The 27,010-nt window shown below is 35.2% G+C and overlaps 1 protein-coding gene and 1 long non-coding RNA gene across 4 annotated transcripts in view; both read left to right on the plus strand.

Annotated features, from left to right (window-relative positions):
• Positions 1-25,412, plus strand: part of LOC137851677 (uncharacterized) — a 39,547-nt gene extending 14,135 nt beyond the window's left edge. The window contains exon 3 of the long non-coding RNA XR_011093348.1: positions 23,358-25,412. This is a non-coding gene — a long non-coding RNA (uncharacterized lncRNA). The remainder of the gene's footprint in view (positions 1-23,357) is intronic.
• NXPH1 (neurexophilin 1) overlaps positions 1-27,010 on the plus strand; it is a 152,685-nt gene that overhangs the window by 103,019 nt on the left and 22,656 nt on the right. The window lies entirely within an intron of this gene.

Raw genomic sequence — 27,010 nt, forward strand, 5'->3', positions numbered from 1 at the left:
AATTACCAGAAAGATCAACAATGACAAAAATAGAAATTGACATATATTGTATGTAGGGAAATTAATTTATATTGCTGAGGTGGTTATGTACTATCACCATACGTACAAATCTGGTGTGCAAATTTTTCAACATGAAGATCAAAACATTTAAAAAACCTGAAGAATTAAAAAAAAAAAATCAGAAACTTTTCTGTGTGGTCCTGATATATATCATTATCGTGTAGTGAAAGAAAAGCATTAGAATATTATATCTCAAATTTTTGCAAGGCTGAAGGTATTTTTGTCTGTATAGTTTAAGAAACCTATGAACTGTTTTTTATTATCCTTTGAAGGGACTTCTATTTCATCATTGGAAGTTTTATGAATGATTTTGATTTTTATGATTTTCTTTTTCAAATTTGAAAGATAAAATTACAATAATCTGTGAAGACATTTTTTGGGGGTAATTTTAAAATCATATTTGAATATTCATATTGCTCCTTATCTGTGTAAAAATTCTTCTTGTTAATTGCCTCGAGATTTAGAAGTGACATCTTATGACCCAATTTTAAAACAACCAACCAACCAAAAGCACAAAGCAGACCTTTTTCTAAGGTAGTCATTATAGCACCTACCCTCATAATATGTTCATGGGCTTTGGCTTAGTTCATATTAACAGGGACATGCAGTATTCCAGTATTCCTTTTTTTTTTTTTTTTTTAATAACAAAATAAAACAAATAAAATCATATTGCTTTATTTAACAGTTGTGTACCAAATCTTCAAACATTACAACAACTCTGGAATATTTCACATCTGCCATCAGTGGTCTAACACTTTATACTAAGACAGCTCCTACTGTGACATAACTGTTTCTTTTGTATGATGAGCTAACAACATAATAACGATCAGGAAAACTGTTCTGAACATGGCATTGCTAAAATCTGCAAAAAAAAATAATAATCTAGGTTAAACCTTCTTTCTGACCTTATATTCTGTAACTGGTGCAAAGCAGATGGAGAGAACCTAGAGAAAAAAATCTGATTAAATCAGACTGCTGTTTTGTCAGATGATGTGGAGCTACTTACATGAGGTCCTTGGTGCAAATCCATATGTATTCATGGCTTTCATAAAGTGGGGCATTAAAAGAGCCATAAACAAGAGGTGAATTCCATAGATCTGCCTGAATGGGAATTTGAAATTACAAGACTTCTACAAATATCCTAAATTTTATTTTTTTTCAAGTTAACACATAACCCTAAAAACGTATATGGAACACATGCATCTGGAAAGTATTTTTGTATTTTTGCAAACAGGTTATTTGTGCACACTTGCTCTGAAATATCAAGGCCACTGAGGTCTGTAGGAAATCACTCCCCACTGTTTTCAATGCATCTTAAGTCAGGCTGCTTAAATTCTGCAGAGGCCTTAAATAAATTCAGCTGGATGTTATCTAAGAGTGTCTTTCAATGCTGAATTGGAGTCAATCAGAAAAGACGATCTCATAAGCAAATCATTGGGACTCAGGAATTTAGAATTTGTTTCTCTGATGTCCCATGTACACTGTAGAAAGTAATTTAACTCTAAATTTAAAATTTTAAGTACCTGCAGCAATTGAGGAGTAGCTCTGAGATGCTGTGCTTCAGAGGTAGGGAACAGTCTCTCACAGTCCCTGTCCTGGAGCAACATTCTGCTTGCTCCAAAGGTGGAGAGGGAATTGTTTTTGCTGATGGGAAAATTAGGATACCTATTGTAAAACAAAGGTACAAAGACCCAAATAGCCCAAGTCTGAGAGGACCTTAGTGGGTGGGTTTTATCTGCTCACTTGAAATAGTTTACGCAAGATTTTGGAGAATATTCTTTCTTCTTTTAAAACACTAAGAACGATTCAGTCTTGACAAATCTGGACTCAGTCCTGCCACCTTTACTCAGTCTGGAAGGTTCCACTCATGATGGTTTGTGATTCTGCAATCAATTACAGAAGCTAAATTATAAGTCATTACTGAACTTAAGTTAGTATCAAGTATTGTGTGTCTCCATCCTTTAGCTATACAATAGGATAAATGACACCATCTTAATTTTAAAATATTCTGGAGTTAAACAAAAAATTACAAATTGCTTGAGTGGTCTATGTTAAATACACAGCCAGCCAGCCAACCTGAAACAAAATAGTGTAATCACAAAAACACCAGCCAGTTATTTAACAATCCCTCCTCCCAACTTATCTGAATAAGCCTGAACTTCAGAAGTGTTTTGGGTTAAGGCTATGTCCAGATTTCATCTGATCTCTTTTTTTCCCCTGGACTTAATGAGTACCTTTGAGCATTGCAGTCAAGAAAACATTCCACCTGGTGATGGTTTTTGTACAAATGAGGAAAAAAAGGTATTTTAAGCAAGCTTCATGCTGAAATGGTAGGGATTATTTTTTTTCATACTCTGCTAGTCTTGCATCATTTTGGAAGAACAGTTTTATATTACACAGGTCCAATAGCAATTAGAAGTGGTCATTAAGCCATTAAGACTATATCTATTACTATCTGTTGTTGTCTCTGTTAAACTGAATGATTTTGTACTACTTGGGAGGATGCATAAAAATTCTAAATCTTTTTGAACTTTAAATCTTTTTTAAACTTTAATACTATTGTCATGGAAAACCCGCTGACCTTTGGTCCTAGTTTTTAATAGGTTGACATAATTGCAGACTCCCTGTAATAGTAGGCACAAAACTAAAAGCACAAGTAATTGCCATGCAGGTACAGGAACACACGTGGCTAAAAGAACAATCCTGTCTATCTTTTGAATTTGTATTTCTGAATAGGATGAATATTAGATTTGCATGGGAGCTATGCTAAACTGATTCAGAGGTATTGGTTTGGATTCTCAAAGGTACACTCTTAGGAGCTCCAAGACTTGTTTTAGTGATTGCGCACTCACTGCAATCAACAGGAGTTCAGGAGATTGGAGCACTGTAGTGGAACTGATTAATTGGATGTTAATACAGGTGCATGTCTATGGGACCCAATGACATGCATCCAATGGTTCTGAGGGAACTGACTGATGTAATTGCTAAACAACTGTCCATCATATTTGAAAATTCATGGAAGTCAGGTGAAGTCCTGACTTCCAGGACTTGATTGCCTCGGGCAATCCCAGACATGAGTGCAGACTGAGAGAAGAATTCACTGAGGTCAGCACTGTGGAGAAGGACTTGGGGTTTCTGGCAAACAAAAAGCTCAACATGAGCCAGCAGTGTGTGCTTGAAGCCCACAAGTTGAACTGTGTCCTGGACTGCATCAAGAGAAGCAAGACCAGCAGGTCAATGGAGGTGATTGTCCCACTCATGAGGCCCCACTTACGATACTTCATCCAGGTCTGGGGCCCCCAGCACAAGAAGGATGTGAATCTGTTAGAGCGGATCCAGAGGAGCACCACAAAGAGGGCTGGAGCAACTCTCCTATGAGGAAAAAGAGAGCTGGAGTTGTTCAGACTGAAGAAGAGAAGGCTCTGGGGAGACCTTATTTTGGCTTTTCAATACTTAAAGGGGGCTAATAAAATGGATGGGGAGTGACATTTAACATGGACAGATAGTGACAGAACAAAGGGAAATGGTTTTAAACTAAAAGAGGAGAGATTTAGATTAGATGTTAGGGTTAGATAGCACCATTATGAGGGTGGTGAGGCATTGAAATAGGTTGCCCCAAGAAGCTGTGGATTCCTGAAGGTGTTCAAAGCCAGGTTGGATGGGGTTTTGAGGACCTAGTGGGTGGCGTACCTGCCCATGGCAGGGGGTTTGGAACTAGATGGCCTTTAAGATCCCTTCCAACCCAAACCATTCAATGATTCTATTTGACTCTGAGCTTCAACAATCTGAAACCAAAACTATGCATAAAACCAAAACCTGTAATTTCCCTAAAGCAAGATGAGAATGTAGAAGTCTCAGTCTTTAGACATCTTGTGTAGCCAAAGCAAGTGTTGCACGAGCAGTGTTTGGAACTAGGTGATCTTTAAGGTCCCTTCCAATCCAAGCCATTCTGTGATTCAGTACTACAGTCCTTCTCTGGTGGCGCTTGAACTTTTTGACCAAGAATAATTCTCTCCCACATTTCCAGTATACATATTCCTGGACATTGGAGGACCTCCACTGACTTTTATCTCCATTCTCCATGCCTATTTTCTTTCTTTTCCTATTGCCTTTTCTTTTTCCCTTAACTCTTCTTCACATGGACCTCAGTGGTGACAAAACACTGTAATTGATCCAGATACTTAGTCCAATGACTGGATGGAGTTTCAGCACTTTTATCAGCTTTATCTCCATATAAATTTGGGAGGTGAATGAGTCCCTTAGGTTTGTGTTTATGTAACCCCTGTCTGGAGGTATTGTGAGCTGCTTTGATGGAGCTACTATTTCTGTACATTTTGAGTTTTTGATGTTCCCAAGAGCTTCACATGAAATTGAGGTCATAACATACTGGAAAGTATGTACAAAAAGAGCAACAGAGAGTACCTGCCACACACAGCTTGCAGTCTGGACTACCTATGGCCAGAATGGGAAAGAAAGTAATACCATGAAATGATGAAGATCACACAACTCAGAGTAGCCAAATTGTGCTTAGTTTCATATTCCATGAGATTCAGTCCACTACTACACACTGCCCTGCTCACTAAGAGCAGTTTTATATGGGACCAATGGATAAGGTGTTGGGAACATTGGTTATTTGATAGTCCAAGGACTGAAACAGTTAGTGAAATCTTCTATCTTATAACCTGACCTGTGATTACTGGCCATGTGTTCATGATTAGACCACAGCATATGCCAAGCAAAGAGAGTTTTGCAGTCCTCTGTCATTAGAATAATATCCATGATGGTCCCTGAGAATAATGATATCTGTGGAACAGGATAAATAAATAACAAAGTAAACATTCCAATACTTTTATCTTTTCAACATCTTCTGCAGACTGGCCTGGTTTACCAGCAGGACTGATACAGAGGTGTCTACAAAAGACTGATAACATTTTAAAATTCAAACTAGAATTGCTATCAGCCTTTGCTACACCAATGCTTTTTACCCTAAACTTTAAACTTGAATTTTACCTTAAACTTTTACTCTAAATGAATTTTTTAATTATGAGAATCAATCAAAGTTTCATTCCAGTTACCAAAGGTATACCAGCAGGTTAATATCAGAATAATATCTATTTTAAATTGCTGCATATAGACAGAATAGATTTTTAAGCCTCCACAAGACAAATCGGTAATGAAATAATTTATTTATAGCATTTACTTTTCAATCATATTGCAAGAGATTATTTTTGTAGAACTGAAACTTGAGATCAGTTTCTGTGTTTTTATATTGGTGTATCTCATATTTGGCATAGGTTAAAAATGTGTAGTCAAAAGGTAAATGTTTCTTGCTGTTTGGCTAGTCTATTATTTCTAGTAGAATGCAGAATTTCTAATTTTTATCCATCTGTCTGTGATGAATAGTGCTGAAGTTCATGGGAATATTTCCAGTGCTTAAGAGTAAACCCTTTCAAACTAGCTGAAGTAAACAGTGTTGAGGTAGGCAAACCTCTTTTGCAGAGTGCCAAACTTCTGGATCTTTCTGGCGAGTGGTCTGTGAGGTCTTATTTAACTCTATATCTCACTTTAGCTTCTCAAAATGATCCAGCTGAAATGAGGAACTACTCCTAAAAGTGTGTCTGTCTACCAGAAGTGTGTTAGGCTATATGGTATAGCACTGAAAAACAGATTGGATAGAAATGGATTGTATAGAATTACTGGACAATAATCACAAAGTTCAGAAATAGAAAAAAATTGCTGTGAATATATCACTGACGAATTAATTGGTTGGATAGTCATATAGTCATAGTAGTTCAGCTCTTTTATTAATGACTTACGAGTGGAATGTAGACTCTGTATATATGTAATTTCTTTAGAAATAGAAATTCTCTCTCTGCATCTTTGTATTGTACAGAATTTGAATCTGCTCAATACTTACTTGGTTCAGACAATTTAGAGACTTTAGAGTTGTCCCACAAGGAAGCAAACAATTTGCATAAAAAGATGGGAAAGAAATAAGAACAAATTATTTCTCCAAACAGATAGATAGATTATAAATCCATTTTTTTGAAAAGGTCTTTTATCATCAGCAGAGTGATGGATTAGTTCTTTAAAGGAAAATGGCAGTAATTAGTTATAATACCTGAGAGAACTCAATAAATATTTACTAAATTAAGATTTTTTTTATTTGTATTCTAGAAGTGCCTAGAAGCCTCCTCTGAGATCAGAGCCCCATTGTTTAGTAAGTATGTAAGAACAGCTGCTATCCTAAATAGCATACAACCCAAAATAGATGCCAGGGAAGACAGGAATGGAAACAGAAGCACAGAGAAACAAAATGAATTGCCTGGGGGCATGAAGTTAGCTGCAAATCTAGGACTGTGATCAGGTGTCTTCAAAGCCACCCTGGAGCTTTACCTATGGGAGCAGGTACCTTCCCTTTTCATCCTGACTCTTTTGACTCCCAACCAATCTCTCAGTGCAGTGATACCCACCATCAAGGCCTTAGTCAGTGTCTTAACTTGTATTCTTCAACCAAAGTGTTTTATTAAACATTTTTTTTTTTTTAGTGTGGATAATCTTTATCTCCTCTGCAGTGTTTCCTTTATCCACACTCCCAACTTGTGCATCAATTTAGATGGGACAGCATTTGCTTTACATTTCTTGATATTTCTTGATATTTCTCACTTCCTTTGATTACTTTTCATACCTTCCCTCTCCTTCCCTCTTCTGCCAAGTTTGCTATGGTATCTTGCTGGTACCCTATTCTCCTGTAGATTGTTATCACTGTCCATCTACCTGCTGTTCTTAAATTGAACCTGTATAAGTGAAAGATGAATTGTGAGCCAGGTGAGAGTTTATTCTTTGCTGCTGTTTTTTGACAACATACAGCAGACCTCCTATTAGAACAGTGAACTACATTGGTGTGTCCCTTTTTGTGTCATTCTTTACTTCCCGAGCTGAAAAGGACATGGAATAGCCAGAATGTTCATATAACCAAGAATGAGGCGAATCCACGTGGACACCCACATCTTGGATAGTGTCCTCCACACTCTGTTCATGATGTATGCCCTGAATTTAAAAGAAATTTCACAAATGGCTGCTTCAGACAGCTGAACTAATTAAGTGGTTTTGGGCAGAAACAGATGGATGGACTGCATGGGGATCACAAGTGAGCCTACTAAGTAAAGAACAGTGTTCTGCATAGAGTCGCTTCATCTTGTGTAAATGTTTCTTAGAGGACAGTAAAACAGGGTTGGGGAAGAAGATTTTTGGAGACAGTGGCCCTGCCATAACATGTACCTTCTGCATTTTCTGTTTCATAGAATCATAGAATCATAGAATATCCCAAGTTGGAAGGGACCCGTAAGGATCATCAAGTCCAACTCCTGGAACCGCACCGGTCTACCCAAAAGTTTAGACCATGCGACTAAGTGCACAGTCCAATCGCTTCTTAAATTCAGACAGGCTTGGTGAAGTGACTACTTCACTGGGGATCCTGTTCCACTGTACACTCTCCTCTCGGTGAAGAACCTCTTCCTGCCTCTCTGTTGCCCCTTGCGAGGAAGTTGTAGACTGCGATGAGATCCCCTCCTCAGCCTCCTCTTCTCCAGGCTGAACAGGCCTAGTGACCTCAGACACTCCTCATATGTCTTCCCCTCTAGGCCCTTCACCATCTTTGTCACCCTCCTCTGGACACTCTCTAACTGTTTAATATCCTTTTTGTATTGTGGTGCCCAGAACTGCACACAGTACTCGAGGTGAGGCTGCACCAGCGCAGAGTAGAGCGGGACGATCATGTCCCTTGACCGATTAGCAATGCCGTGCTTGGTGCACCCCAGGATATGGTTGGCCCTCCTGGCTGCCTGGGCACAGTGCTGGCTAATATTCAACTTGCTGTCAACCACAACCCCCAGATCCCTCTCTGTGGGGCTGCTCTCCAGCGTCTTGTCACCCAGTCTGTATGTAAAGCCAGGGTTGCTCCATCCCAGGTGCAGGACCCAGCACTTGCTTTTGTTAAACTTCATGTGGTTGGTGATCTCCCAGCTCTCCAATCTGTTTCCTATTATTTTACATACCTATGTGAAGTTTATATGTAATTCAGTTATTGATATGATGATTGGCCTTCCCTTCTACATAGGCTGCAACTCTAAATCCTGAGGTCATTTGGTTCAGGTGCCTCCTTGGTTCAGTAAAGGTCTCCAGACACCTAACACAGACTGTGCTAATGGGGGATTCTCCTAGGAGCACCCATTGACAAATACTTTTTATCATCTAATTAGCTATTGAAACACCTTTTTGCCCTGTTTCATAGAAAAACATTCTTTTCCTTCCTGCCTTTGATAATAGGTCTATAGGGGGTGGTTACTTTAAGCTATGCACTGATTGAGTTATGCAGCTGATACCTTCAAGTAAGACTTTTCTGTGCATCTTCTTCAGTGTGAGTTAAAAAGTTAAGTGACAGTAGCACCGATCCCAAGATTTGAGGGTTTTGTTTATGTTACAGAGTGGTGCATTGTCTCTGCAGGAAATCAAACATTAGTACTGACATTCCTAGAGGCTGAAATAATTAAAAATGGTTTCTGTGATGAACGTTCCTTACAACTGGGCTGTTGGGCAGTCTGGCTAAGAATGGCATTCAGCATAAATTTCTAGGGTTTACTCCAGTTTCATCTTAACACTGTGGTTCTTTTTTAGCTGTAATATGTTCCTCTATAGAGTTTGATCTTGAATCTAGAGAAGAGCTTTAGTGAGCTCATAAGATAGATACATTGCCAGATGTATGCTCAGACTTTTGTTAGCAGGTCAACCCACTTATTTATTTATTTTTATTCATTTTATTTATTTATTTATTTTGCCTTCAGTGTATGAAACTGTTTCTACCAGGTAAAGTGTGTAGTGACAAGTCAAAATGTATACTGCTGCCAGAAACTGATAGTAACATATTTACAATTGATTTACTATTGATGCAACATCCAGAATATAATAAAATTAATTTCTGCAGCTGAAGTAATGACGAAATATCATTGAATGAACTTTCAATATAATTTTGTCCTTTTTTGAGAGGGGGGGGGAGGAGTAGAAGGGGGCAGAAAAACAGTGTCATTAGAACTGTTGATTTCTTAATTGTTAAATCTAAAAGCCCTTAAATCTGTTCCTCACACAAAAAAATTTATAACCTTGAGAAGACCAGGTCTGTGACTGAGTGACTGTGCAGAGATGTAATTAAGCTGCTGTACATGTCCATAAGAATGGAAATACAGTCTGTCATAGTTGCAAAATCAGGACCCAAATTAGGATAAAAACATTTGAAAAGAAAAGAATTACAAGAATCAGGGCAGAAAGTCTTTATCAGTTCATAGTTATTTTTGATTATTTTGGAAATATCTGTAGTTTAGATGAAAGTCACAGCCTAGCTAGCTAGTTAGCTTAGGTATATCAACAGATAGAAGACAGAAAAGTGTAAGGTAAATGGAGCTTGTTGTCCAGGTAGTCACACTGAGAAATATTAAAGTGCCTAAATTTAACTACAATTACATAGTGACATTTTTTTGCCACTTTAGGGTATCTGATAACTTGAATAACTTAGTGTGTCTAAAATAGCACAAGATGCCTATGTTTAAACACATAACGAATCTGCTTGACACTTTCACAGTGTCTCAAGAATATATGGGGACTCTGTTAGCTCCACATTCCTAGTTACACAATTCTAGTGTGAGCCTGTGTTTGCAGACTATGCATTTGCAAACTCTATGAAGGAAAAGCATCTCAAGAAAAGGACACTATCCAAATATCCATAAAATTACGTCTTCTACCTCTTGTTTAATGAGGATTTCTTTCCATGAAGTATTGAAAACATGATTTTGAAATAGAAGACAGGTTTTTTATGTGGTTGAAGATACGGTTAAGTACAATGGAATTCTCAGAGATGTGTAGGTGTTCATTTTTTTTTTTTTTTTTTACTTTCTGAAGACACACCTTCTTCACATCTTAGTGTACAGAGGCTTTAGAAATTTTTAAAAATTCTGGAAAGCCAGAATCTACTTCTTTAGATGTCTCAATAGCTTGACAAATTTTGTCCATCATTCCCAAGTGAAAAATGCAAGCTAAGAGCACTTTGTATATCTTGGAGGTGTTGTGAAGTGAAATCTACTAAAGATTTTGTGATCTTTGCAAAGTGAAGGATGGACAGCAATATTAGAACACCAGGGTGTGGTTCTGTATAATTATCTGTATGACCACATCAATATTATATTTGTCATGCAACAACTTTAACCTCTGTATCAGATTTAGACATAGAAAAGAGCTGTGCCCTGACAGAATACTGGATATTGAAGTGCTGTATTTTATATAGCTAACTTAATCTGCTGGAATATTTTCATTTCCAGGATTTGAAAATGCATTATAAATGATTCAGAATTGTACCCTTAGAATTGAATCTTTTCTCTTTCTTGGGATTCGTGCATGAATTTCCCTTGTGTAACAGCTTTGAAATCCTAAGCTGAATCTCACTGTGCAAGCCCCAAAGCACTTCAGTGTAAAAACCTAACTGAAACCTGTGGAACCCAATCATATGTGAGTTTTCTATCATTTTAGTGAAATTCTAGTAGGATCAGATTGTAAGTAGTGCCTGTAACATGGAACATAGAAATGATCTGTTTTGTTTCACTCCAGTCCTATACAGCAACCATAGCCAGAAATTATAGCATGTGCTCAGAGAGTCTAAGCACTGCTCCCTTTACTTGCTAAATCAGCCCAAGAAGGCTAGGACATTTAAACACTCTGTAATGATCTGCAAAGGTGGCTGATCTCATAGGGGAACCATGTGCCGTACCATCCTTTTTTTTTTTTTTTAAGTGAGAGGAGTCTTGCAAAAAAGTTTGGACTGGAAAGAAAGTTTCATTGGAAGTTCAGCTGACATTCTGATGACAAGCTAAAACAAGTGTAATGATTGGAGCTTGTCCAAAGTTAGTGAGCCTTTGCAAGGTGCTGTGTCCCTATGTTCTCTGGCATGTGGTAAGAAAATTTCTACTGTGTCATTCCTAGGAGGCATGATCCAGAGTATCTTCTTATACCTGGCTCACTCCGTGATTAGTGTGAATTGTGTTCCTAACTCACCTCTGTTGCCTACTTGTTATTTATTTCAAAGTCTGACACTAAACAACTTCTGTATCTCTGTAAATATAGGGACTATTATGTATAGACAAACAAATAATATTATTTTTTCTTGGGAGTATATATTTTTTTGACATCAGGTATAATACTGCTTCTGAAACAATATTGTTTGTACATTATTCTTATTTTATTTGGTTTGCATATACGTATGTGGGTGTACGTTTAAGTATATTGAGATATCCTGTGTTTCTGTCTCTCTGGGGAAGTTATACCTTCAGGTGATATGATCTTATGATGTGGAGATATGAGCGCAATATAATTATAAAGAAAGAATGAAAAATCAACAAAGAGGCACTCATGATCTAAATATGAAGTATATGGGTGAAACTCAAAACTTATACTCAAATAAGTAACTACAAACAAGTAGTTACTCCTCGTAGCTCAGCTGCAATTGTCCTTAGCTATAACTAGAGTTACTACCCAGCCATAAATATCCAACACTATAATGAAAATGCATAGTGGTAACAAAGACAAATGGAAAGTGGTGCTGTAGAGATACATGTAAGGATAGAAAAAGCTGTAGAATCAGTCTTGTATCTTTTTTTTTTTTTTTTAATTCAAGTAAAAAAAAAAAAAAGTGAAAGCTATCAAGTCTTTCCTAAAAATCAAGTTAGAGTAATAATGTAGTGATAATATTTATTTAGGTTAAGCAAACAACACATTTACATAATTTGTATTATGTTTGTTTATACATGTATGTTTGAATTATACCTTTGAATTTCTAATCTTTGGGTAAAGGGAGAGAGTTCTACTCCTCAAATCATCAAAAAAATAATAAATCATATCAAAAAAATAAATCCCTGAATGATCATAGGGACTTTTGTTTAAAGCATTGAATCATTGAATTCCTTCCATCTTTGCATCTTTCACTGTACTCTGGCAGTTTGAACAAGTATCCTGTAAGCCACGCTTTTTTTTTTTTTTTTTTCATATCTGGGAAATGTTTAAACAGTTTCCTGTTTCCACTGAGCTGATTCTCATGAGATACATTTAAACATTCATAAACCATTCATTTGCAGGTGCAGTTGACTCTGTCTATATAAAATAAATCTGTGTGTTTACATGTAGATGTGTATTTAAAACATTATTTCTTAAAATGTATCCTGTATATTAAGAGATTTAATCGATCAATTCCTGATCTAGATACTGAAGGACTAGAAAAATCTTTTTGGTGCACAATTGGCTTCTGTAATTTTTTTATTTTTTATTTTTTTCTTTTGGCCCAAGAAAGACTACAACTGTTGACTGTTACAGTATTCTGTAAGGTGATCTGTACAGTCAATAATTGTTTTAGGAAGGGACTAGAGAGATGAGTTTTATTCTGCTGCACCTAATGGCCTCTCAATTCTTTACTTAGCTGTAATATTCAGTTACAGTTTTCATAATGCAGTAGCCAGACATTAAGACAGGCAGAAATTAGCAAATAAATAAAATAGCCAGCAGAGAGTTATTTCAGTGAAGACCCTATTCAGGAAACATTTGTAAAGATTATATAGCCTTAGATAGATGACACTATGTTCAACTAATTTTTCTTGATTAAAAAGCTATTGATGATATCTGAAAGGATAGTAGGGGCAGATTTCACCTTGCAGAACTTCTCATAATAATAAAATGTTACAAGATAACTCTGATTTCTACATATGAGTGTTTTCCAGGGCCAATAACCTATTTACCTTTCTTTTGGCTTAGAGACTGCAATTTGCAGCTTTCTTCAACTTAGATCTATCTGGATCTAAAGTCTGCCTAGAGCAATAATTATCAAATAAGCAAGAGGGGACATGAAATGGTCATTGAAAGCAAAAGGGAAGACAAAAAATATTCAGGTAGGTAACTTTAATTAAATCAAAACAGAATAAACACATAGTACAGTTGAATCATTCACATGAATATTAAAATTGTCCATCAGCAAAATTTTAATGTAATGAAGTACAATATCAAGTGTGACAATAATTCAGAAACATATCTCAAACAAGGTATGACTCCAAGGGCAGGCCATAAATAACACCCATAACAAGCTCTAGCTCAATGAATAAACACAACTTAATACTGAGTTCATACTCTGCCTGACTCGCTACTGAAATTATACTCATGAAACTATCAATTTCAGTGAAGGCCAACAGTTATAAAACTTGAATATCACTGTGATGAATCAAGCTCAGATTTTTGCTTCTCCTCTTTCATCACATTGACATTAAAGATACCTAGTGGTGCTTGCCATAGTTTTCTGCCTCCTCCTAGGTCAGCATTCTGAATACTTATACAATCACAGTTTAAGCATGGTTTTCCAAAAGATTTGTGACTGTTATGTCTTCCCAGAATTCTGACTGTCTTCTTTGCTGCTGAACATGCCTAAGACTCATTTATTTATTTAATCCTAGGTTCTTCATAAACTTCCTGTAGGCTCTTACCAGACTATTTCCACACTTAGTATTGTCTTTTTTAATCCCATACTGCTGGCAAATTGCAGAGTTTTCCCATGCCACAGTTTAATTTTCAATCATATAACAAAGAATTGTACCACCCTAATAATTTTATTTAGCAGTTCTTTCACTTCAGTACAAAAATCAGGTTGGAAAAATGCTACCACGCAGTTCTTGAAATCTATTTAGATATGTATGCTGGTCAAACTAAAATCTTTCTTTGTCATTGAAGCATTAAAAATATCTGATACATGGAGATGAGATTTATGAAATATTATATATGCCTGGAAACACTGGCATTTTCCTATTGTTTGTTGTCTGTAAGGGCAAAATCTATATAAAAATATTAAAGCTAGAATTCTATGAATCATAATGAGTAGGGAAAGCAGACTGTCTCTTTACATTTTGTCTTCTTGTTTGAAATTAGAAATATGTCTGCTTTCTTCTATTTTTTTTTTTTTTTTGGCATTTTCACCAACCTCCCTATAAAAAAAATGAAATTGGATGAGATATCTAAGATTATAGCTTCTGCTTTTTTAACATTTCAGCAGCAACACTGTTGACACCTGGTGCTTGTTATTCCTTAGAGTTCTGATTGCCTCTTGAATCTCTTCTTCAAAAATTTGGCTCAGCTGTCTGGAAAATGTCCATTTGTTGTTAGACTTTTCATTCTGTTTATGGAGCTTGTCTAAGTATTCATACCATATTTCTGTAGTTTCATTCCTTGTAATAAAATCATTTCCATTTTTATCTTTTATCAGACTTTCTCATTATTGATATTCTTTCCTTCATGCATTGATACCCTTGTAAAATTCTTGCACAGTCTCAGCCTCTCTAAACTCAACTATCAGAAGAAATTTCTCTGCAAATTATAATGCTCTGAATCGGTCTAGACTTGTCTGAAGAACAAATGTACAATTTGCCAATGCTGTCCATCATACCATAGTAAATGTGTCCTCCAAAGGAACCATGAAAAGCACTTGATCTTGTATCTGAATTTCCCAGAATAGAATATATTTTACCTAGCACACCAAATGCCCTCATAGAAATGAATGGTAAAGAACAACAAATCTGTACTCAAATGAACTCTTACCAAAAAAAAAAAGGGGGGGGGAGAGGGTGTAAACACTTATTTTCCAATGGGGGAATACTTCTCAAAGCATAATTCTTCCCTCTCTGACATTCAAAATAAATTTTTTGGGAAGAAAAATTGTAATTGGATACTAAAAAGCCAGGACTTAAAGATACAGATTTTATAAAACATTAGTTGTCACCTTTTTATACCAACTGTTCCATCATGCTTCTTAAATAATAATCAGATAACAATTACCTCTGTCTCTCACCTTATCACCTAAACTCTTACTAAAACTAATGTCAATTTTTTTTTTTTGTGTGTGTGTCAGATTTTACTGCTGATTGTTAATGTATATAATTGTTTTCAATCTGTGTTTAACTTTGTATTCCTAATTCTGATGTGAAGGAGGTCTTGAATAACCACAGTTTGTTCTTTCATTTTTAACTTACCCTAACCTCTTGTTGAAAGCAAGGATTATTTTGATGTTAATCAGGTTGATCAGGGCAATGTTCAGTCCCATACTGTAAACTGAGATGTTACGGTCTTTCTGACTGCAGAGACTGTAGTCTGTGCTTGACTACTCATATGGTGAGAAATTTTATTCTAATCTTTGACAGGAATTTCTCTGTGATTGTTGTTTCTTGTCCTTGAACATTTTTGAGGAAAATGTTGTTCCTCTCTATATTTCCTTTTTAAGCAATAGAAATCTGGGAATTAGATCCTTCTTTAGACTCATGTCCATATTGAACTCAAATCTTTCAGACTCATACATCTTCCCCTTAGCCATCTTCAGATCAATACACCAGATTCCCTCATTCCCTCATCCATCTCTCCTGTACCAAGGGGTCCAAAAGTAGACGTGGGATTCCAGATGTAGTTCATTATGTACTAAAGCCATGAAGGCTACCCAAGTTTTTTAACAAATTCATTTCAGTTTATTCTCTCACTGAAGTTTCGTATTGTCTTTGTAGACTTGCAGCTTCTCGTTGAGCCTTGACATATTCTGCAATATCATACTGATTTTAGTAGCACAAAGCCCACATTGAGTAATAGTTTTAAGTTATTCATTTACAGTCTTCAGGATGAAGATGTACTTCTGGAAGTTGTGTTTTTGTACTGTTCTTCATTTTTTCGTATGTCTTTCTTTTTGGTATCAACACATTTATGATTTATATAGTGGACTGCAGAAAAAAAAAACAAGAAAAAAAAGTCTGAATTAATACCTCACATCTGTGTCCGCAAATTGGATTATCTAAGACAATGTCTTTTATATACACTCATCATTCACATTTTCTCTACTGAGTCATTTTTTTCCTTACAAGACAGTATGAGACATTTCTAAGAGACATTTCTCTTATATGTATGACTTACATTTGCCTCCCTCCAGGTTTTGGATGTCAAGAGACAAAGACTTGATTGGCCTAGTAAACGTATGACAGGTCTAGCTGATAGTAACCCAAATCTGTGCTATAGATATTTTTGAATAGGCTGAGGAGAAAACAGGGCTATGTAAAGGTCCTTTACAAAGTCCGTTTAAGTTAACAGAGTTAAACTGTCACAAAAAAAATATATATTATTTCTATTTCTTTCTTACATGTTCATTTCCCATGCTAAGACTGTAAAAATTTTAAGACATCATACAGATGTTGAAAATACTCAGAGCACTGATCATCTATTAATCTTTATTTTTCTTCCTTTAAGGTAGATGTAGTGCTGAAGTCACTGCTGAGCTATCTTCTTTTAATCTTAATTGTGTATACTAATGGCTTTAAAGCTATTTCTGTTGGTAACATATTTAACTATTCCCATTTCATGTCTTGTAGTCTTTCTTCCATTGTGAATGTATGTCCTTCTGTTTTTCACTATATCCTATGTCTGAGAAGGCTATGAAGTGTGTGCAACTCCAACGTAGTTGCTCTACAGCAGTCTGGGGATTTTTGGCCTAAATAAGATCAAAAGTTCCATGTTTCTAATCCCTAGTCTTTTCTGAATAATATGAATATTATTTATATTATCTGCATTTTTTTGTCTGATTTTTTTTTTTTTTTCAGATGTGTGCTTAAAATTGTGTTTTAGTGTAGATCAAAGAAGCCATTTAGAATGTTGTTGATTCCTGTATGCATCCTTTTAAGCTGTAGATCAAATCAGTCTTAATCTTATGTAAAAATATTGAGCTCCTGAAGTATTTAGCTATGAACAGATCTGTTCTGCTAAGCATGCTCAAGGCTCTTCTGTGAACTGATTACATTGTATCAGCAGTCCTCTTAAAATGTAGACAGCAGTTCGGAATGGAGTGTTTTGGCAATATTTAGGCCATTGTCAAATATACAAAGATAGTATCATTACACTTTTCCTTGAAATTTCCTTTTACTTGAAAATTACTAAGGATGCCACTGTCATGTTATCTGTCAGCTGGTTCACTCTTCTCTCTACCCAGTGGTTTCAAGCACATGGTGTGATGGAAGATTCTGCCAATTCTTTGTTCATATAATTAATATTTTCATTTAGTTTTTAGACTAAAAATATTTTCATTTAGATTTTAGACTTTTAGAGGAGTCTCCATTGCAGCAAATCTAAGAATAAAACCTTCAAAGGTAATGAGCATTTATTTTAAGTTAAAGCTACATCAGGCAGGCTGTCATTTTACACCTATTTTACTTTTCCTTTTCTAAATGAGCACTGGTAATGCATATATTTTGTGTACTGGAACAGGTCATGTCCCTTTCTGTCACAGTCCACCTTGTTTTGTGATTGTGCACCCTTGGATGCATAATGGAGATATGGCCACTTGTGCATAAAGAAACATAGCTTAAATGAACTGTAAAGCTTTGTGCTTTATTGGACAGCACTTTTTTTTTTTTTTTTTTTTTTTTTTTTTTTTCTACCCTGAGTGAATTATTCAAAAGAACTTCGTAAATGGTGCATAACTTTAAATCTGGTCCATAGACTGTAGATCATATAATTGTTTCCCCTCCTTAACTTCATCTGTTATATGATCCACAGTAAAGATTTTCCTTTTTGAGTATTTTTTTTTTATATTGGTATTATTATGCAAATAATATGAACCAGTGTTTAATATCTTAATATATTGTTACCTTATATTTCTTCTGCTCACTTAATGTGAAGGTAATCCCTTCATGCTGTTTTGCAAGGTCATTTCTTGCTGAATCAGAACACAATTGCAGGTGAAGATGTCTATTTGAATTTAGGAACAGATTGAAATTGATATCAATATAAGACACATTGAAAGTGATATTAGGAAAATGATCAAAACTCACTGAGGAAAATCAGAAAAAGAAAAAGGGGAAATTCTGGAAGATTATGTTTCTTGTTTATGTTCTTGTTTTTTTTTTTTTCTTTTTTTTTTCTTCTTTTTTTTTTTTAGTTTTTTTCTTTTTCCTTTTGTTTTATTTTATTTTGTTTCATTTTGTTTCCCAAGAGCATCTGAGTTTCTTCTTAAAGTGGCTCAGATTTTAAGGTGGAACAGTTCACTTTGTGTAGTTTTCTTATTCTATGCAGACTAAGACAAAAAGTTTGCAAGAAGTGTTTGAGTGAAAATGAAGGACTTCAACTTGTCAAAGCTGAGCTGTGTTTGTAACATGCAAACTTTTTTTGTGTACATTGTTTGGAGTGAAAATCCATTCTTTTGTAACATACATTCATCAGAGTTGCATAGCTCTGGTTCTGCTTAGCACTTGAGCTGAAGTTTCAGGTTTGCAACCCGTGGAAGTGCTATGGAATTAATGTGCTACTAAATCTCTATGACTGCTTAAATTCACATAATTAAACCATTTTCTGATGCCTCAGATTGACTAAAAGGACAGAACTCTGAGTTTAATCCTTCATGAACATAACTAATATAAATTGTCAGCTTTTATTGCTAGTGATTTTTGTTTACAAAATACAATGGATGAAAAAACATCCTATGGATTTGAGAACTCCTGTCTCACCTAAGCAAATGAAATCTGACCTCTTGTGTCTTTGTCTATATGTAAAAACAGGCATCAAAACTGATTATTTACATGCAAAAATGAGTAATTGCTCTATCATTATTGATGTCTGTGGATATTTTATAGGCGTATAAATGTTTACATTTTTCTCATAGGTAGAAAAATGCTTTGTCTTTGAACACTATGTATCTCTTGTTAGAAGAACACTACAGTTTTTCTGCAGGTGATAGACAATTATCAGCTGAACAACATTAATGAGTTTTATGTCTGTTTAAAGTATACAACTCTGTATACTGCCAACAATAATAATGTGTCAGACCAGAAAAATAACTATCCTGCTTGTGAACATGGGTTATTCCTTGAGCAATGCATGAGTGTTAGATGAAGTCTGGTAAAAAGGAAAGAAAGAGACGAAGTGTAAAAGGGAAAATGTAGTGGTTAAGAGCAATTCATATTGGTAGAGGCCTTAAAAACTAAACTGGGAATGTCAGCCCTTGCCATCACTCTGAGGCCTGTTCAGAAGAATGGTTCCTTTTAATGCAGGTGCAGATCAGCTTTGGGTGTGTTTATTTCAGAAGATAAAAAAAACTTAAATACCTGAGCATTGAAATAATGATGAGCTGTGAAATGGTGGGCTGGTGAGCTGTGAAATGTGTGATGAAATAAATAATTTGCCTTTTATTCTGTTCTCCATCATCAGTGAAAAATAAATGGGTCTTTTCCTTCCCAAAGGAAAACATTTGCCTTTCGAACAGAAGAGATAGAGCAAGAGTATGTAACTTCATGAGCATCAGGACTTGGAATGTACCCAGCAGCCAGTGGTGTTCAGGGAAGGAAGCAAGGAAACTGCTAATTCAAAGAAAAGATATAATCCTTTCCGTGAAGAGAATCCTATCTGTTCTGTTCTAAGTGGCAGAAACAGGGTGGAGAGAAAATAGGGTTGAAATTCTCTGTCGTCTATGGAAAAAAAGAAAAAAAAAAAAAAAAAGATGTTGAAACATGAGCTTTTTCCTCTAACCCACAGTTCTCCTTTTCAAAGATTATTTTTTTTTCTGGGTCCTTCACTTGTGTGTTCCCTTGCAAAAAGGGAGAGAGGACTTTGAGATTATATTATATTACTTTATGTAATTACTTGCTAGAAACTAACACAAAAAGGAAGTGTGAATGTGTTTTCAGGAGCTAACAATATATAATGAGAAGGAAAAACCTTTTCTTCTGATTATTATTTATATTATCAGTACCAAAGTCATAAACTAGGACCTCATGGGGAGGCTGTGATTCAAATATAAGAAAAAACACAGGGATCCAGACAGCCAAAGGAGCACAAGGACAATGAAGCAACATTGGTCAGTATGAGAGAAAGTGTTTCAATTCATTATTAGCTTAAACATTCTCTCATGTTTTTGCATCACAGCAAGAGGGTTTTAATGAGGGATTTGAAGGAAGATAATGAGGTTGTGTGGCAGATGCTTGGAAAAAAATCACAGAGGAGCTTGTTTAAGAATATCTGTCAATTCCATGGGTAAAGGAAGCCAACATTATGGTCTAACTGGAGACAGAATACACTGGAGATGATAAGTAGGACAAAAATGAGAAGGAATTTGAAGATTAAGACAAACAGTTCATACATATCTGATTATTTAGAAAATTATAAGCAGAGATTGGTCAAAGAAGCTGATTCTTTTGTTGCATTTGATTCTGTGTGAGGGGATCAGAGTTCAGCAGAGGAATGAATGTTAAAATAGTGGAGATTTGAGGTGGATTGTGGATAAAACTGGATAAGACCTTTGGTTATAGGGGTGAATAGTAATGGGCATTCTTTAAAGATGTTACGTGGAAACATCTATGAAATTTACACTGAACTGTCGGAGAAATTATTTAACATTACTTACAACACTGACTTTTATAAAGGAGACTATGTGATATCAGTTTCTAGAAGTATGTGAAATACTTTTATACAGGTAAAATACAAACACTATCTGGTGTTGAGAGGAAGTTGTGTAAGGGATGCAATCTCCTCCTTCTTTTTTCCTGTGGAAAACTACATCATTTGTCTGAATTAAGGCAATGAAGGAAGTTTAAGGAGTTAAATCATACATGTTTATACAAATTCATGCACTTCCATACAAAAATATAGTGTGAGCAATGGTAGTAGTGACAGAAACTAATTTCTGTCCATTTTTATTGGCCAGATACTTATGCTATCCTGGGATTTTTTATTTTATTTTATTTTATTTTATTTTATTTTATTTTATTTTATTTTATTTTATTTTATTTTATTTTATTTTATTTTATTTTATTTTATTTTATTTTATTTTATTTTATTTTATTTTATTTTATTTTATTTTATTTTATTTTATTTTATTTTATTTTATTTTTTCCCCCCAAAGCTTTAGCTGATTAATTTGAATTTTACATAGTCCTTGCTATTAGTAGTTCTGTTGCAAGACCAGTTATACTACCTAAATGCTTGCAAAAAAAGATAGGTTTCCTGAAAATCAGGGAAATACAGGTGATGGAGGCCAACTTGCTGTAGTTGAGACCAGGTAGCTAATGGAATATTTGAGAAAAAATATATTACATACCAGAGGTTTCTTTTTGTAGCTTTTCCTGAAGAAAGTGTCATATATGTGACTTCTGTGTGAAGTCTAAGCCTATAGAAAGAGTCAACATTAGATATGACGTACTGAGTTCTTTTGTGAAGTCATTTTAAAGTACTTTGCATGAAGTCTATAAAGGTAGTAGAAATAAAAACTTAGTATAAATAATAGACAGAACTTCCAGACATTAAATTAATGATTTGCCTTAACATTCAAAAGAAGGTGACAGATGTTGAATATTGATGTAAATTTTGTAGGAGAAGAAGAAGAAATACTGAAGGAAATCAAGGCCATACCTGAACAGATGATCAGGATATTAAAATGTCTAAAGATTAACAAAGCTCTAGGACCAGAATGAGTCTATCCTGGATATCCAAAACAAAAGAACCTGAGCAGGTATAGTCAAACCCATCTTTTAACAGAGGGAGGATGTTGGCAGACTTAAAAGTGGTGACTAGAAACTGCAACAGAAAATTATTGATATTTAAACATCAGGTCTGCTCTTGAGGATAGTGAGAGATGAACATTCACTTTCAGAAAGGTATTATTTGATTACAGTCATAACTAAATCATAAAAGAAAGATATTTAATTATTTCAAACAGTTGTCTTGTTACCTCAGCTAGATTAAAAGTTAACTAAGGGAGAGAGACAAGAGACATGGCAGGGAGGCTAGAATTAGATGATCTTTAAGCTCCCTTACAATCCAAACCATCCTATGATTCTATGCTTCTTTGACATAAATGCAATTGATTCTAAGAAGTGTTGGTTACAGAATGATCTAAAACAGAGACGAGATTGTTAAAATCTTTGGTTTTCTGGCCAGAAAATATCTTTGTGCATATAAAAATCACAGCGGCCTCCTTTTCAGTCTGTGATTCCTTGAAATATGTTCTCAGGGTTCAGTGGTGCTACAAAGGTTCTGCACCCATCAGAACCATGATATGATTGGTGCCAGTTTGGAATAAATATACCAGTGTCAACTGCAGCAGCCGCTGAAATGTTCAGCTTATTTGGATAAGGGAACATGATTAACTTCAGGAGATGAAAGAGCTTTGGAGTTAGCAGATAATGGCAAACATAAATGAAAGCAAATGACTTCAGCCATTTTGCAAGGATCAGCATAATGGTAATTTTCATTTACAAGAGCAATACAAAGAAGGAGAAGCATAGGTGAGTAAAATGATGAGAATTGGTAATGATTTGCAGCTGTGAAGAATCTGGAGTTATAATGGAAGTAAGCAAACTAATTCATGCTTGCCTGGGATAACTCAGGAACATAGTTCAGTGAACTGACGTGTACATACCAGCTAGAATAATGTAAGACAATTGTAGGGGAAAGAAGTAAAATAACATGTAAAAACAGTTAATTCACCATAGTCACAAACAAATCAACATTAATCAAGAGGAAGATCAAGATGAAGGAATGGTAGAAACTTTTTCTACATTATGTGTAATAAGAACAAGCAAAGAAAGAAACAAGCATACATAAATATAATGATGGAATAAAAATTATTTTAGTATACTATTAAAAAATCACTAAATCTGAGATGAAACTATCTCCACTGTTTTGGTGCATTGAGAAGGTAAGTATAAACAATAATTCTAATAATTCTAATAATTCTAATTCTAATAATTCTGCAAAGGAAAACATACATACCTTTGTTTATTGTAACATTTATTTCTAAAAATGTGTTTATCATTGCTCAGGACCACAACCAGTCAAAAAAAACCCAACTTGTTGACCAAACAAATGGCATTTGTTCTATACTTAATTTATCATTGATCTGCTTTATTTAAATATAAAACTTATTATTATAGTCTAGCAAGTATCATATGCCTGTGAGTATATCTCCTGAGTTGTTCTCTTTTAACAGAAATGTCAAGGTTGTATTTTTTGCCTCCGTTTTTCCAGTACAGAACCTCCCTACAAGACCCTACAAATTCTTAACGGAGCTGATTAATGACCTAAGCACAAAGTCTATCAAAGTTAATGGAAAGGCTTCATTGTCTTTTTGATCAGTCCATCTGTCTTCTGGCATTTTTGACTTGTGGCTTTTCCATCAGTAAGAACTGACTTCAATTGTTTCCTCTTTACAGAACAAGGGAGATTTACTTTTCATCAGATTTTTAATCAGACCAGGGAAGGATTTGTTTCTCAGAAGACACAAACCCAGTTTTCAGTGTCAAAGAAAATTTTGAGAAGTCTGGGGGAGGAAGAGGAAAGACCCTGCTAAATGCCTCAGAGAACGTGTGAGAGAGAGCAAGATCCTGCTTTATTGTCTATTTCATAGTACTGGAATTGGAAGAAATAAACTGGTATGCCATAGACTTTCCTAGGGAGGACTGATCATGTCAGAATACCTGAAATCAACAGACTCAGTGGAAACCATTGACAAGACTACTTTGTACCATTTCTCAGTGATGAATAACAGTCTGGAAATGCTGGGGTGGGGTGATGGTGAGAGTGCAAAAAGCCTTTCCAGACAAAAAGCAAGTAAAAGTCTGCTACCCTTTAATATTTCTGGCATAAAAATTTCTCCTGCTGCCATTAAATAATTGCAGTACCTTCCTAGAAGTAGATACTTTTTTGCTATCCCATATTCATTGCAAACATCACCTGATCACTGATGCATATCTGTACCCTTTAAATCTTTCAAGTCAGACCTGCTTAGTTTGCTAACAAAAAGAGATTTCCTCATTCAGTACTGTGAAGCCAATAAAAGTATAGCTGTGGCAGACCAAAGTGCACTTTTTTCTCCCTGATGTACCATAATAGTCAAATTGTAAGCTAAGATACAATTCCAGAAATAATGTTGCACATAACAGTTGATGTATGAAGCACAGAGAACACAGTTAATTTGCAGATGTGAATTTGAGCTTTCATGCCCATCAGACAGGAAAATCTGGGTTTGACTTGAAACTAAGAAATTTTCAAATAGGAGCCACTGCTGGAAACACATACGGAATGCAAAAAATTGTATGGTCTGTTTTCTGTCCAGATGAACCTTCTTTCTGTCATCTCCACTGGGACTTTATATTCATTTCCTTGCTGCTTTTCCTTGTACATTCCTTTCAGTACAGTTTTTCTCATGGTTTCCTGTTTTTATATACATATTCTACTTCCTGCTGTTCAAGAAATGACACATCTTAATGACTTAATGCAGGGGTTACCATCAAAAAAGATTAAATTTGTAAAACTTTCATTGAAATATTACCTTTTTAATCCTGTTTCCTGTACAGCATATGAGAAGTGTTGGGCATTATTAAATTTTGCAGTCTCTCCTCATAGAAACATATATTCAGGACAACATTTAAACACTAAGTCTAGACTCTGACTTAAAGACATCTTCAGGAACTGTACCTTAAGCTGCATCCCTGCTGACTGACTAGCATTATTTTAGGACATAGGATACTTATTGCAGTGGAAGATAATGAGTAATCTTGAATATTCTGCAATAACAACGCATGCTCTTGCTTTTTCCCTGTGATAATTCTTTGTTGTTCTTTATGCATAAATGTCTTTGACATATGTTGAATTTATTATGTGCTAAGGACAAGCGTATAAAATTCTTACCCTGGACAAGCTGACATACAAGTGGTCTGAATCCTTTTCAACCACTTGTTTAATTACCAGTGTGAGCACAGGAGATACACAGCTCGGAGTGCACCTTGCATGAAAGCCACACTACATTGCAATTTAAATATTTACACCAAGACATGCCATAATATCTCCAGCTTGTATACCTGTCTCTGAAATGATGGGACTAACTGTTTTTGCTACTCTGATAGTAGCTTCCTTCAAATCTTGCAGAAAAGGCTATTCTTAGGAGTAAAAGAAGATATTTTTTAAGGCGGTTAAAGGTAATTATCCATCAGCAGTAGATTTCAGAATGGAACAGACTGGGAGTTTCTTGATAAAGCTCTTTGTCAAGGCTGAGGGTATGCACAGAAAGTGTCTTGGTAAGTTTCAGTTTAAAGTCTTCTTTAGCACATTTGTTTGGCTCAGAAGAAAATTCTTTACCACAAACAAATGAAAGAGGAAAGCTTTTGGTGATGGTTGTATGCCTGTCTCCATTTACACGGTTGGTTATTTTCTGTTCTTCCAGGACAAACCTACTTAAATGTTGGCAATAAACCTTGGCTGCATTTTAATATTGGCTGTGTGCTTGTGATCTTTTTCTACTGATGTTTAAAAAGGGCATTGACTCTTCCTTTTATTTGATTTCTGTCTGCGGTTATAAAATTAATCTCCCAGCCTCATGCTGCAGTGAGCTATGTCAGTGGATGAGAAATTGGTTTTCCTTCCTTCCTTCCTTCCTTCCTTCCTTCCTTCCTTCCTTCCTTCCTTCCTTCCTTCCTTCCTTCCTTCCTTCCTTCCTTCCTTCCTTCCTTCCTTCCTTCCTTCCTTCCTTCCTTCCTTCCTTCCTTCCTTCCTTCCTTTTTCCTTAAAACTTCTACAAAAGTTACAAGGACCTTAGCATATTTACTTTCTCTTTTCAGTTATAACAAAGCCCTTGTCTTTTTTTATGCATTTCTATTTTATCCATGTCATTTTGGTTCTTTTGTTTTATACTTCACATTTTTTCCACACTCTTTTCTTCCCTTCAGGACTGGTTTATAGTCTCTGACAGGATTCATTCTATGCTATCTGCCAAAACATCTGTTTCTTTTATGAATAAAAAGCTTCCTTCTGCAGAAGGTGTCACATGGGCCCAAACCAACTATACACCTTCCTTTCTCTCTATGACTTTTCCAATGATGGACCAGCACTGAGCAGCTTTGTCCTCTTGTCTGTCTTGTCTCATTTTTCTTTATACTGAATTCAGGTAGATTATTGGAAAACAAAACAAAACAACAACAACAACAACAATAAAAAACACACACAAAACCCACAAAAAAAACCTTTCCATCATTTAAATGTCATTGTTCACATTTCCTTTCAAAATATGCTATTAGTTATTTGTACTTTCTATTTTTAACCTTTCAATTATTTCCTGAATCTCTGATCAAAGCAGATATTTATTAGCTTAAAATTGATTCCAGCTACAGAGATTCTACTGTCCGTGCTTTTCAGCTAAGATCACATTTGCATTAATATCCTCACCAAATATTCAACTTAATTGGCCTTCCTTATTCTTAGGTTGATTTTTGTTGATACCATTTTGCAGTCAAAGTGACATTTAGAGTAGCTTTGGATTCCCTTGAGCAAGTTGTGTAACTTTAAGTACTTTCATTTTAACATTTATAATTTTTAATGATTATAATAATTCTTATGTAGTAGACAGACTTGATTCTAGTGTAAAATACTTTGACATCTTCAAGGAAAAGTGCTGTATCTGAGCGTGATATTATTTGTATGTTTTGTTCCCACAGTACTATAAACTTCATCTCACAATATATTTTTCATGTCACATTTTATAAAAGGTCAAAAGTAACAATTAATTACTTAAATATTTCCCCCAAATACTGAAAGAAATATTTGTTGTTTTCTAGTTGCAAAGTAAAGGAAAAAAAGTATTCATATGTGTTTGTATGTGGTATAATTTCCTGTTGATACATTGCTGAGATCTTTGTCTTTTAAATATACTGATAAGTAAGAAGAAGAGGGTTTTCTGGTGAATGGTTTTATTTTCCTGAAAACACCTGAGCCTCATTGTGGTAAATAATATGAGAGTAATGGATAGAAATTTTCCCCTGGAATAACTATAGATGTTTCACTTTTTCAGTCCCCTGAAGTTTTCATTGATTTT

The sequence above is a fragment of the Anas acuta genome, chromosome 2, assembly GCF_963932015.1.
Source record: "Anas acuta chromosome 2, bAnaAcu1.1, whole genome shotgun sequence".
In the NCBI taxonomy this organism is placed as follows: domain Eukaryota; kingdom Metazoa; phylum Chordata; class Aves; order Anseriformes; family Anatidae; genus Anas; species Anas acuta.